Raw genomic sequence first — 11,541 nt, forward strand, 5'->3', positions numbered from 1 at the left:
CTAAGAACAGTGTGCGTGCATTGACAAATTTAAAGGAAAATGGCATGATGAGATATCTGTGTCCACGTGAGCTCTTTAGGTTTAGGATACATTGACATTAGGACTAAAGGGGTACATTAAGAGAAAATTTAGAATGGCACCAGTGAATTTTAAATATCCAAAGATGGATGCCTAAAAATCTTAATGAAAGAAATGAGATCTGTATCATAGAATCCAATATGGAAATTGAAATCAATTATAATTTGATTCTTTCTTCTTGAATCCCACCTAGACTAAGGAGAGGTGACTTACTTGAGGCCTCACTTGAATCATCTTGCAGGAGATTCCACTAATGCAATCAGGTACAATTTGAACATTAAATAAATAGTAGATGAGAATACATTGAATAAAATAGAATATATGATGTTTGAGTGCTGTAACATAGCCAGTGAGCAAGCAAACCCCTTGTAAGGCAGTAAGCCAAATAAAATATAGATCTCTGTTGGAAATGGAAAATATGACAGGATGGCAACCATTAGAGGGTGGTTGACTGGGTTGAAAGGATTGTGGGTGGAGGATGAATGGAGAACACAGTATTGATATAATCTCAAAATACGTCTTCATAAAATGACATTATAATACAAAGTGAAAACATGTTTTTGCATATGGAAGAACTTTAAGAAATTTCAACAGGTTATGAAATTCACATCACTGATGTGTGAGGAAGTGGATCTCAGATCATGATTGATTGAATGCTGTAAATAAAGCATAGCTTCAAGCTGGGTTTCTACTGGGAATGTTGGGCCTAAATCTCAAAAGGGAACACTGAGCAGATTAAGTCTGGGTCATATGTGCTCCTTGAATTTGTTGAAGATGTAAAAATAAAAGAACCTCATGAGGAGTTCCATATTGAAGTCAACTGGAAAAAATAGATATTTTTAGACAGTTTGCAAAGGGTGGAACAATGGATAAAAGTTGAAGGGCTCTGTAAGTGGGTTTATAGCATTGAATCTAAGTTGATTTATGATTTGAAATGTTTTAGGAATATGCCTTTGTTTTGTCAATAAATACAATGGAGTATTTTTATAAAATGTTTGTTTGTGATCAAATATGGTTAAATCCTAACAGCTGGAGAAACTTAGTAATGGGATCAGGAAATCTTTGTACCTACTCTTGTAATTTTTTATACTATTTGATATTATTTCAAAATAAATTACTTTAAAAACACACATGTTCATCTCCCAAATCCCCCAAAACACTATTAGGGCCTTAATTGGAAATCATGTTCTAAATGGAAGATTGCAAGATTGTTTTTTAAAAAGTCATCAGTTGCCTATATTTATTTTTTCTCCAGAGCAGATGCCTGGTCTATTATTCCTTTCTTCATATTGAGTAGTGGACTTTCTATTATAAAATATGTAATTTTATTTCTTTCCATAATGCTTGAGTGGCAAAACATCTCAAAAAAAAAACCAGTGTAATTTCTTTTCCTATATAATGCAGATATGAAAATTAAAGACCCTGCAATTTTGTGAAATAAAAGTAAAACATTCATTCCACTCTCATGGCACTAAAGTACTCAAATCTACCTAAATGCAATTCAACCAGAAATTTGAAACAATCAGGATTTTAAGAGTTTGGATGCTATTACATAGTAAATGTGTCATTATTATAATAATCACAGTATGTCATTGGTGTCCTCAATGATTTGGGTTCTTTGTGGAAACACTGAGGTGTTTGCATTTCCCCTGCTGCATATTTTGGAGACTGGCTGCATTTTAACCCAGTTGAAAGCCATGGAGAAAACCATATATTATATAAATCCATTCTCTAAACCAGGGATGTGCTACTCCAGAATTTTTTGTGCTCACTATGCTTTCAGGAGGTGGATCATATTTTGGTCATATTTCTGCACTTGGCTTTTTTTGCCTGTCTGTGTATGTGTGTTTCTCAGGATTATCTATCTCTTTCCACTTCAGCAGTCTTTTTTAATTCTTTGAATGCAGTATGGCAGGGTCACATTTCATTCTTTTCCCATGTGAGTATCCCTTTATAGCAGCAGCATTTGATGAACTTTTTTGTTTGGTTTTGCTTCCCTTTTGTTTGCTTGCATGTCTGTTTATTTGGAAAGTGCAAGGGCCAGAAATCAAACCCAGGATTCCTGCACAGCAGGCAAGAATTCTACCACTGAACTACCTTCACACACATGCCACCTCAGTAGTCTTTCGATAGATATTAGTGACTTTTGGTAGATATTAGGGGAATGAGGTCAGGATTTGATCACATCAGGGATTTGCAAGGTGGAGAAGTGCCACGGGATATCAAATGTGAGGGTTTACTTTTATGTGCCAAGCTGGGAGGGCAACACATGTAGTTAGGGCACTGATTCTTGTTGAAACGTGATTACAAACATTTATGAGACTTATTGGTCTGAGATGATATACTGCACCAAGAGAAATTAGTTAATAAATCTGAACAAAAATCCAAACAATATACATAGATGGATGGTTCTTAGACCTATTCCACCTTCAGTGGATATCATTAGAATGAAACTTAACTAGACATAAATATATTTTCAAATTTCAAATTAGAGAAAGAGAAAAGATTTGCAAATGATTCATAACCTTTTGAAATAGTGATACTTACAAGAAATAGACATATACAAAATGATGAGATTGTAGACTTACTGATTTCAGCTTTCCAAGGAAATATACAAAGCTAAACTAAGTGCAGATTCAGAGTTTAAATTTTATACAGGAGAAATTTAGTTTCAGTGAACACATCTGAGTGGCAAAAAACAAAAACAAACAAAAAACAGCCTCTGACATGGCTCTTCGATAAACTGATAATTTAAGTGCTGCACAAATTTCATCTTAAGTAGATTTAAACAGTATGCAATACTAGGTATTGAAAACCACAACAGTGTCTTGAGTATCAAAAACTAATTTCTGTTCATGCATGAATTTTACTCAAGGAAAGCATATCCGCACTTCAAACTTGCATATTTGTTAAATTCACATGGCAAATAAGCAATTTAAAGTGTACAATTCAGGGGCATTTAGGTCATTCTCATTCTCTGCAATTATCACCTCTATCTATCTACCTTTATAAATAGTATCAGTCGCACTAAAACTAAAGTATTTTAGTAAGTTAAATGTAAAAGTAACTTAAGGTCGTTACATAGTTATAAGAAATTGTAAAATGTCGTATTTGAAAACAGAAAAATTTTTAAAGTATATTTCAAAAACTTTACTTAAAAATTTGCTTTTATTAAAGCCATGAAAGTAAAATTATTATGAATGATGGAATTTGGGTAAATAACACGTAGCATTAATGTTGGGAGTTGTATTACCTTTACTTGTAAATGCTTCAACATTATTTCAACTATGTAATTTTTGCAGGAAAAATTAAACAAAAAAGTAAATAACAAAGGCATATACCATTTCCCCGTTCACTTCGGACTCCGAGATGTGGCTCAGCCAGCCTGGCTGGTCCCTCAACTGATCTACCAGAAGGTTGAAGCATTTTACATATCAATTTCAGTATTTTAGAATGATTTCCCCCTCTCTGTATATCTCTCCTAGGATTGTCACTAGAAAGCATAGATTCCATAAAATAATCCCAGTTTCTGACCTGGCAAAACCCCCGATGAGCAGACACTTCGCTCGTACGCCTCTTGCTAAGAAAGTAGAGGACGAACTACAAGAAAAGAGTGCATAAAATGAAGATTCTGTGCTTCCTATTTAAAAATAAACCACAGAGAACAGCAACAAAGTCCCTACCTCAGTCTCAGGCATGAACAAGAAGCTATTTACTCACCCGAACATGGCCCAAGTACTCCACGAGGTATGGGCGCCTCCTCCGTGGGTCCCACAGGAAGAAATTGCTTTGTCCTTCCTGTGGTTGGGGCGCCTAGTGGGGGAAATGAGCCAGGAGGTGTTTCTGGCAAGTTTTGGTCAGAAAAAGTGTTTTCGCGCTCCCTCTGCTGGTCGGTGGTCCACAGTGCAGGAAGTTGTGGGCTCTTTTTCATTGTGAAAATGTGTCTGCTCCCTCAGTGACTAAATAACTGAGACTGTATTCAGATTGTTCAATGCCCAGAGACTGAGCCTGGGTGAAGTGAACTCCTCAGCACAGTCAATATTGAAGGTTCAGAAAGAAGGACCTGAAAAAAGAGCAATAGCTCTGGAGTCCCCTGTATGACCTGACCCCTGTTCACATCACATCTTTGCTCACCCCTCCACCTGTCTGGACAATTCCAGGACAAAACTCCTGGTACATCACAAAGGGTATCTGTGACCTCTCATGGGGCTCTCTGTACTGGCCCCACTTTGCCACAGTCCTTACCTCCATTGCACCAACTTTCTGCCGTGTCCAGTTAAGAGATAACCACAGTTTTGTTGATGAAATTGTTGGACATCGAGTTAGGTGACCTGTCCATGATCTCATTGACACCTGGAAGCATGGCAGGCCCAATCCTATGTTTCCAGCTCAGGGTACACAGAGTTACATGGGTCAAAAAAGTTTAGCAGATGTCTGCTTAAGTCATAAGAAGGGGTGACTGAAGTCCCTCCTCCACAGCTTACTCCTCAGAACCTGACTCATGTATTAGAAAGTACACAATACTTGAAAGAGAATAAGCACTCACCTGATTGTGAAGAAAAACAATTTATTCGTAATCTTACAAGAATGGACGCCCACCCCAAAATGGTGGTCAGTGCTCCAAACAATAGAATGCCACAAGTATTTATAGCCTAAGCTTAGCACGTAGGCCCCTCTCTCATTTCTCCACTGATTGGATATTCCAGAAGTTACAGTCTATGTGGATAGTCAACCAAATTTCCTGCAGAAGGTTTGGCTTTTTATTACTCTTTACATTTCAATGACCTATTATTTATTTAAATTTCTTTCTACTTTTTTTGGTGCCAATTCTAGGCTTACATCAGAGGTACTCTTCTTCCCTGCCCCCTGAGTTGTTCTGCAGCCTCTTCTTTCACCATTTTGTGTGAAAGCTAAACTTAATTTTCTTACACATCTCCCCTCTTTCTTTTAGAACTTTTTTAGTTTGTACATTTTATTCTCTATTCAAATTTTTTTTATTAATTAAAAAAATTAACTAACACAACATTTAGAAATCATTCCATTCTACATACGCAATCAGTAATTCTTAATATCATCACATAGATGTATGATCATCATTTCTTAGTACATTTGCATCGGTTTAGAAGAACTAGCAATATAACCGAAAAAGATACAGAATGTTAATATAGAGAAAAAAATACAAGTAATAATAGTAAGAACAAAACAAAACAAAACAAAACAAAACAAAACAAAAGCCAATAGCTCGGATGCAGCTTCATTCAGTGTTTTAACATGATTACTTTACAATTAGGTATTATTGTGCTGTCCATTTTTGAGTTTTTGTATCTAGTCCTATTGCACAGTCTGTATCCCATCAGCTCCAATTACCCATTATCTTACCCTGTTTCTAACTCCTGCTGAACTCTGTTACCAATGACATATTCCAAGTTTATTCTCGAGTGTCGATTCACATCATTGGGACCATACAGTATTTGTCTTTTAGTTTTTGGCTAGACTCACTCAGCATAATGTTCTCTAGGTTCATCCATGTTATTACATGCGTCATAAGTTTATCCTGTCTTAAAGCTGCATAATATTCCATCGTATGTATATACACAGTTTGTTTAGCCACTCATCTGCTGATGGACATTTTGGCTGTTTCCATCTCTTTGCAATTGTAAATAACGCTGCTATAAACATTGGTGTGCAAATGTCCGTTTGAGTTTTTGCTCTTAATTGCTTTGAGTAGATTCCCAGCAATGGTATTGCTGGGTCGTATGGCAATTCTATATTCAGCTTTTTGAGGAACCGCAAAACTGCCTTCCACAGTGGTTGCACCATTTGACATTCCCACCAACAGTGGATAAGTGTTCCTCTTTCGCCGCATCCTCTCCAGCACTTGTCATTTTCTGTTTTGTTGATAATGGCCATTCTGGTGGGTGTGAGATGATATCTCATTGTGGTTTTGATTTGCATTTCTCTAATGGCCAGGGACATTGAGCATCTCTTCATGTGCCTTTTGGCCATTTGTGTTTCCTCTTCTGGTAGGTGTCTTTTTTTTTGTTCAAGTCTTTTTCCCATTTTGTAATTGGGTTGGCTGTCTTTTTGTTGTTGATTTGATCAATCTCTTTATAAATTCTGGGTACTAGACCTTTATCTGATATGTCATTTCCAAATATTGTCTCCCATTGTGTAGGCTGTCTTTCTACTTTCTTGATGAAGTTCTTTGATGCACAAAAGTGTTTAATTTTGAGGAGTTCCCATTTATTTATTTCCTTCTTCAGTGCTCTTGCTTTAGGTTTCAGGTCCATAAAACTGCCTCCAATTGTAAGATTCATAAGATATCTCCATACATTTTCCTCTAACTGTTTTATGGTCTTAGACCTAATGTTTAGATCTTTGATCCATTTCGAGTTAACTTTTGTGTAGGGTGTGAGATATGGGTCTTCTTTCATTCTTTTGCATATGGATATCCAGTTCTCTAGGCACCATTTATTGAAGAGACTGCTCTGTCCCAGGTGAGTTGGTTGGACTGCCTCATCAAAGATCAAATGTCCATAGATGAGAGGGTCTATATCTGAGCACTCTATTCGATTCCATTGGTCGATATATCTATCTTTATGCCAATACCATGCTCTTTTGACCACTGTGGCTTCACAAAATGCCTTAAAGTCAGGCAGTGCAAGACCTCCAGCTTCGTTTTCTTTCCTCAAGATGTTTTTAGCAATTCGGGGCACCCTGCCCTTCCGGATAAATTTGCTTATTGGTTTTTCTATTTCCAAAAAATAAGTTGTTGGGATTTTGATTGGTATTGCATTGAATCTGTAAATCAATTTAGGTAGGATTGACATCTTAACTATATTTAGTCTTCCAATCCATGAACACGGTATGCCCTTCCATCTATTTAGGTCTTCTGTGATTTCTTTTAGCAGTTTTTTGTAGTTTTCTTTGTATAGGTCTTTTGTCTCTTTAGTTAAATTTATTCCTAGATATTTTATTCTTTTAGTTGCAATTGTAAATGGGATTCGTTTCTTGATTTCCCCCTCCGCTTGTTCATTACTAGTGTATAGAAATACTACAGATTTTTGAATGTTGATCTTGTAACCTGCTACTTTGCTGTACTCATTTATTAGCTCTAGTAGTTTTGTTGTGGATTTTTCCGGGTTTTCGATGTATAGTATCATATCGTCTGCAAACAGTGATAGTTTTACTTCTTCCTTTCCAATTTTGATGCCTTGTATTTCTTTTTCTTGTCTAATTGCTCTGGCTAGAACCTCCAACACAATGTTGAATAATAGTGGTGATAGTGGACATCCTTGTCTTGTTCCTGATCTTAGGGGGAAAGTTTTCAGTTTTTCCCCATTGAGGATGATATTAGCTGTGGGTTTTCCATATATTCCCTCTATCATTTTAAGGAAGTTCCCTTGTATTCCTATCCTTTGAAGTGTTTTCAACAGGAAAGGATGTTGAATCTTGTCGAATGCCTTCTCTGCATCAATTGAGATGATCATGTGATTTTTCTGCTTTGATTTGTTGATATGGTGTATTACATTAATTGATTTTCTTATGTTGAACCATCCTTGCATACCTGGGATGAATTCTACTTGGTCATGATGTATAATTCTTTTAATGTGTTGTTGGATACGATTTGCTAGAATTTTATTGAGGATTTTTGCATCTATGTTCATTAGAGAGATTGGCCTGTAGTTTTCTTTTTTTGTAATATCTTTACCTGGTTTTGGTATGAGGGTGATGTTGGCTTCATAGAATGAATTAGGTAGTTTTCCCTCCGCTTCGATTTTTTTGAAGAGTTTGCAGAGAGTTGGTACTAATTCTTTCTGGAATGTTTGATAGAATTCAGATGTGAAGCCGTCTGGTCCTGGACTTTTCTTTTTAGGAAGCTTTTGAATGACTGATTCAATTTCTTTACTTGTGATTGGTTTATTGAGGTCATCTATTTCTTCTTGAGTCAAAGTTGGTTGTTCATGTCTTTCCAGGAACCTGTCCATTTCCTCTAAATTGTTGTATTTATTAGCATAAAGTTGTTCATAGTATCCTGTTATTACCTCCTTTATTTCTGTGAGGTCAGTAGTTATGTCTCCTCTTCCATTTCTGATCTTATTTATTTGCATCCTCTCTCTTCTTCTTTTTGTCAATCTTGCTAAGGGCCCATCAATCTTATTGATTTTCTCATAGAACCAACTTCTGGCCTTATTGATTTTCTCTATTGTTTTCATGTTTTCAATTTCATTTATTTCTGCTCTAATCTTTGTTATTTCTTTCCTTTTGCTTGCTTTGGGATTAGTTTGCTGTTCTTTCTCCATTTCTTCCAAATGGATAGTTAATTCCTGAATTTTATTAGAATATTTTCATGCTCTTCGTTATAGGGATTTTCTTTTTTTAAGAAATTGTACTGAACAGGCATTTGCTTGGTTAAGGCAGCCTCAATGAGTCTCTGAACTAATCCTCAGGTACATGGGATAATGCAGTGTTCAAGTGCTATGAGTACCCCAGCTAGGATGATTAAAGAATTTAACATGGATAGTGCCACCCCTTTCCATTTCCTAGACTTGTTTTTTTTTAAAATCCCATGAGGTGTTAATCTATGCCTGAATTTTTTGCCAATTCTGCGGATAACACCCTCAGACTTGTAGAGCTTTGTTAAGAGTTGTATTTGGGGTTGAATTATTGGGGATAAATGTATAACTATCCCTGGCCATAAAGCTAATGCCTTCCTTCTCAGCTCATATCATGTCTAGGGCCATCTTATTTTTCTTGTCATTTGGCTAGTCACATGCAACATTTCTGCTCTTCCTTCAATTCATACTTGGTGTAATTAATTTGATTAATGCAGTCTACATTTTTGTTGATGGTGAGCACCAGAATAAGGTTGATTTAAATTCTGCAGCTACTTAATTTCTAATCTTAAACTCACTTAAGATTTCCCTTGGAACTCCTATACTTTTTAAATGAACTGAATCCTCCTCCATTTTAAATGCCAAGTTGAATGGGATGGCCAGTTGGACCAGAGCCCAGGTCCTTCTCACCTTCTTTGGAAAAACAGATTGGATGATGCCCTTTTCACAATACCACCAAAGGTCTGCTTGTTGTGTGGTTAACTTGGAGAAAGGGCTATTACTACTATCCTCAGTCACATCCCACGCTTGGGTACATAAGGCCATGGTTCCAAGGACCTGGAGCCCTTCTTCCCATCTAGAGAGACAGGCAGAGTAATTTCCTTAACTGAGGTAAGAAGCCAGAATGATCTTGACTTTTCCTTCCCTGATTAGAGGGAAAAGGGAGGGCAATATACTTCAATTTTTGACAGGAGTAGTATTCTGAAAAAGTATCATGCACTTGGACTCCTTTTGTGTTCCTCCATACCCTTTGGAAAGGGCACAACAAAAACAGTGAGATGGCCTGTTGCACAGATACATAACAGTTGCTTTGTTTAGACTGTGGATTGGACATATGATCCATTCCACCCAGGCATCTGCATTTTTGCACCCTATCCCTACACTTATGGTTTGCTCCAATTTTTCTGTTCTATCTGCCTTGACAACTTTGGGATTATTCTATATTTGGAAAACTAATTTTTAGCTGAGTCCTTAGGCACTATTGAAGAGTTAATTGGAGAGGGAGTTATTGGCTAGGGAAAGAACTTGTATCCTGAACCTTTCTAGAGGGTGTTTTTCAGTGAGGTTTTCCCCCATCCCATATATTCTGTTAACTATTATTGCATCTCTGTTGCATCCCCTGCTAGATGTTTGTTTGCTTTCTTGATGGTTATCATGAGGTTACACTGCCTTTACGTCTGTGATATTAATTCCATGTTTCCATTCATCCTTGAAATTGGGTAGTCCATCATACATCATTCCAGGATGGGCAATGAGAGGCTTGACTGTAACAACTCCCTACTGGATCTGGACACTAGTATTTGTTTTTCCCATCGAATTGACATTGATTTGTTAAGTCTCTGCAATCTATTATTTGACAAGAACCAAATGTAAGGCCTAGAAGATAGGATCCCTTCCACCAGGATGTAAGCTACCCCTGGTAAATATTTTAGAAAGCCTCTCTTACCCCAAACGGCCTCAGTCCAGCATCTCCTTCAACCTCAATCAGCTGCTTTCTTTCAGTTATTTCTCATTATTCAGCCCCCACACTCCAGCAAATGAATTCTTGTGTAAACTCCCCTCATTTATTATTTGTCTTCCAGCATTTATAACCCTGCATGTCTAAGGCAGTGTTGGAATTCTAAACTTTACCAATGGAATGCTCCCATCTCCAAACTTAACCCCCTATTTCTGAAAATTAGCTGAAAGGGACTTGCCCAACCCTTACCCCCAACTTTTAAACCTTAAACCTTAAAAACCTACCCATATCCACTATCTTGGTGCAACTATCTTTGTCTTTCTCTTGAAATGATGTCTGGGTGGCTCTGTTTTCTCCTGAAATACAGCCTTTGCTTAAACCCCTTTGTTTCACCTCCTTCCTGGTGACTTTGCAGAGTTTATGTTTCATCAAACTGTATAATATGGGGCTTTAAACTTCAGTTACATACATTACCAATTTGACAGGGCTTACTACATTCCCAATTTGGAACGTTGTGACTATTTCTCATTTTAAATTGGGCCCCAGATCCCTCATCTGTCTTCCTTGGGTAAGACTTTACTTTGGGCATGGTCACTATTAACTCTGTTAGATTTAAGAACAAAATCCAAACCCCAAGTTAATAAAAATAAAAACCTTTTACCCTCCCAACTATTGTCTCTTTAATGTGATTTTAAAGGGTCCAAAGTTGGAGTTATTTCCCAGGAATTAGGCTGTGTTGTTGGGTACTTATCATCTGGCTTAGGCATTGGTCTTTTCACTTTATTGTAGTGAGTCCAGACTTTCTCTGCCATCCAGATGGTCATTCAGTTGTCAACATCATTCCCAGGCCAGTTGGAGTTTTGATGCTTTCCACAATTTGATGAGGACCTAACTGCCAGGTTGCTGTTGATGGGCAGCAAATTCAAGAGGTGGAGTCTGAGCTGGCAAGCCAAGGTTCCCAAGGGCTGATAGAGTAGAGGACAAAGCAAGTATATAATTTTTAGGGAAGAGATCTTTTGCAGAGTCAGCTACATGCATGGTCTATCCTAACACAAAACGCTCCTCTTGCTTTGGACCTGCAAAATTCAGAAAAAGACATCTACTGTCAACATACAAAGGAGGGACAGCCATAAGATACATATTCACATTTCTCCCATAAGGAGAAATTGGAAGAAACACAGGGGCTACCACACCCAAACAGCTTTGAAAAACCCACAGGGCAAACTCCAGTAGACTTTAAAATCTAAGAGTAATTTATCTTTAGTACCTCAGAAAGTGGTAGTCCTACCCTTTCCAAGGGCCTACACATTGACACACCTCTCTCAGAATGCAAACTTGGGGAACACTGGGAAGACCCCATGCCTCCTGGCTCCACCTTCTCCAAGCATT

At 37.3% G+C, this 11,541-nt stretch overlaps 1 protein-coding gene across 1 annotated transcript in view; it reads right to left on the minus strand.

Moving 5' to 3' along the window:
• The window catches only part of LOC143669753 (uncharacterized), a 48,172-nt gene extending 44,306 nt beyond the window's left edge, over nucleotides 1-3,866 (minus strand). Inside the window, 1 exon segment of the mRNA XM_077144347.1 lies at nucleotides 3,799-3,866. The gene's annotated coding sequence lies outside the window, so the exon portion shown is untranslated.
• Nucleotides 3,867-11,541: the final 7,675 nt, after the last annotated feature.

This window comes from Tamandua tetradactyla, chromosome 26, assembly GCF_023851605.1.
Source record: "Tamandua tetradactyla isolate mTamTet1 chromosome 26, mTamTet1.pri, whole genome shotgun sequence".
NCBI classification, from domain to species: Eukaryota; Metazoa; Chordata; class Mammalia; order Pilosa; family Myrmecophagidae; genus Tamandua; species Tamandua tetradactyla.